This window comes from Mus caroli, unplaced genomic scaffold (assembly GCF_978045245.1).
Source record: "Mus caroli unplaced genomic scaffold, Mus_caroli_1 scaffold_25, whole genome shotgun sequence".
NCBI lineage: Eukaryota > Metazoa > Chordata > Mammalia > Rodentia > Muridae > Mus > Mus caroli.
The window spans coordinates 8,248,512-8,251,585 of record NW_028227280.1 but is presented as its reverse complement, the minus strand read 5'-3'; positions in this window follow the sequence as shown (position 1 = coordinate 8,251,585).

Here is a 3,074-nt window from a genome sequence, read left to right as displayed (position 1 = left end):
ATGCGGGTTTTTCAGTAAATTCTAAGTTTTTCAGTGCAACTCACTCATATACTATGTACTACACTGTGCGTTTCTTATATTCTAAATTTTTCAGTGCAACTCACTCATATACTATGTACTACACTGTGCGTTTCTTATATTCTCAGTTTTTTAGTGCAACTCACTCATATACTATGTACTACACTGTGCGTTTCTTATATTCTAAGTTTTTCAGTGCAACTCACTCATATACTATGTACTACACTGTGCGTTTCTTATATTCTAAGTTTTTCAGTGCAACTCACTCATATACTATGTACTACACTGTGCGTTTCTTATATTCTAAGTTTTTCAGTGCAACTCACTCATATACTATGTACTACACTGTGCGTTTCTTATATTCTAAGTTTTTCAGTGCAACTCACTCATATACTATGTACTACACTGTGCGTTTCTTATATTCTAAGTTTTTCAGTGCAACTCACTCATATACTATGTACTACACTGTGCGTTTCTTATATTCTAAGTTTTTCAGTGCAACTCACTCATATACTATGTACTACACTGTGCGTTTCTTATATTCTAGAGTTTTTCAGTGCAACTCACTCATATACTATGTACTACACTGTGCATTTCGTGTAATGCGGGTTTTTCAGTAAATTCTAAGTTTTTCAGTGCAACTCACTCATATACTATGTACTACACTGTGCGTTTCTTATATTCTAAGTTTTTCAGTGCAACTCACTCATACACTATGTACTACACTGTGCGTTTCTTATATTCTAAGTTTTTCAGTGCAACTCACTCATATACTATGTACTACACTGTGCGTTTCTTATATTCTAAGTTTTTCAGTGCAACTCACTCATATACTATGTACTACACTGTGCGTTTCTTAAATTCTAAGTTTTTCAGTGCAACTCACTCATATACAATGTACTACACTGTGCGTTTCTTATATTCTAAGTTTTTCAGTGCAACTCACTCATATACTATGTACTACACTGTGCGTTTCTTATATTCTAAGTTTTTCAGTGCAACTCACTCATATACTATGTGCTACACTGTGCGTTTCTCTAAATTCTAAGTTTTTCAGTGCAACTCACTCATATACTATGTACTACACTGTGCGTTTCTCTAAATTCTAAGTTTTTCAGTGCAACTCACTCATATACTATGTACTACACTGTGCGTTTCTTATATTCTAAGTTTTTCAGTGCAACTCACTCATATACTATGTACTACACTGTGCGTTTCTTATATTCTAAGTTTTTCAGTGCAACTCACTCATATACTATGTACTACACTGTGCGTTTCTTATATTCTAAGTTTTTCAGTGCAACTCACTCATATACTATGTACTACACTGTGCGTTTCTTATATTCTAAGTTTTTCAGTGCAACTCACTCATATACTATGTACTACACTGTGCGTTTCTTATATTCTAAGTTTTTCAGTGCAACTCACTCATATACTATGTACTACACTGTGCGTTTCTTATATTCTAGAGTTTTTCAGTGCAACTCACTCATATACTATGTACTACACTGTGCATTTCGTGTAATGCGGGTTTTTCAGTAAATTCTAAGTTTTTGAGTGCAACTCACTCATATACTATGTACTACACTGTGCGTTTCTTATATTCTAAGTTTTTCAGTGCAACTCACTCATATACTATGTACTACACTGTGCGTTTCTTATATTCTAAGTTTTTCAGTGCAACTCACTCATATACTATGTACTACACTGTGCGTTTCTTATATTCTAAGTTTTTCAGTGCAACTCACTCATATACTATGTACTACACTGTGCGTTTCTTATATTCTAAGTTTTTCAGTGCAACTCACTCATATACTATGTACTACACTGTGCGTTTCTTATATTCTAAGTTTTTCAGTGCAACTCACTCATATACTATGTACTACACTGTGCGTTTCTTAAATTCTAAGTTTTTCAGTGCAACTCACTCATATACAATGTACTACACTGTGCGTTTCTTATATTCTAAGTTTTTCAGTGCAACTCACTCATATACTATGTACTACACTGTGCGTTTCTTATATTCTAAGTTTTTCAGTGCAACTCACTCATATACTATGTACTACACTGTGCGTTTCTCTAAATTCTAAGTTTTTCAGTGCAACTCACTCATATACTATGTACTACACTGTGCGTTTCTCTAAATTCTAAGTTTTTCAGTGCAACTCACTCATATACTATGTACTACACTGTGCGTTTCTTATATTCTAAGTTTTTCAGTGCAACTCACTCATATACTATGTACTACACTGTGCGTTTCTTATATTCTAAGTTTTTCAGTGCAACTCACTCATATACTATGTACTACACTGTGCGTTTCTTATATTCTAAGTTTTTCAGTGCAACTCACTCATATACTATGTACTACACTGTGCGTTTCTTATATTCTAAGTTTTTCAGTGCAACTCACTCATATACTATGTACTACACTGTGCGTTTCTTATATTCTAAGTTTTTCAGTGCAACTCACTCATATACTATGTACTACACTGTGCGTTTCTTATATTCTAGAGTTTTTCAGTGCAACTCACTCATATACTATGTACTACACTGTGCATTTCGTGTAATGCGGGTTTTTCAGTAAATTCTAAGTTTTTGAGTGCAACTCACTCATATACTATGTACTACACTGTGCGTTTCTTATATTCTAAGTTTTTCAGTGCAACTCACTCATATACTATGTACTACACTGTGCGTTTCTTATATTCTAAGTTTTTCAGTGCAACTCACTCATATACTATGTACTACACTGTGCGTTTCTTATATTCTAAGTTTTTCAGTGCAACTCACTCATATACTATGTACTACACTGTGCGTTTCTTATATTCTAAGTTTTTCAGTGCAACTCACTCATATACTATGTACTACACTGTGCGTTTCTTATATTCTAAGTTTTTCAGTGCAACTCACTCATATACTATGTACTACACTGTGCGTTTCTTCTATTCTAAGTTTTTCAGTGCAACTCACTCATATACTATGTACTACACTGTGCGTTTCTTCTATTCTAAGTTTTTCAGTGCAACTCACTCATATACTATGTACTACACTGTGCG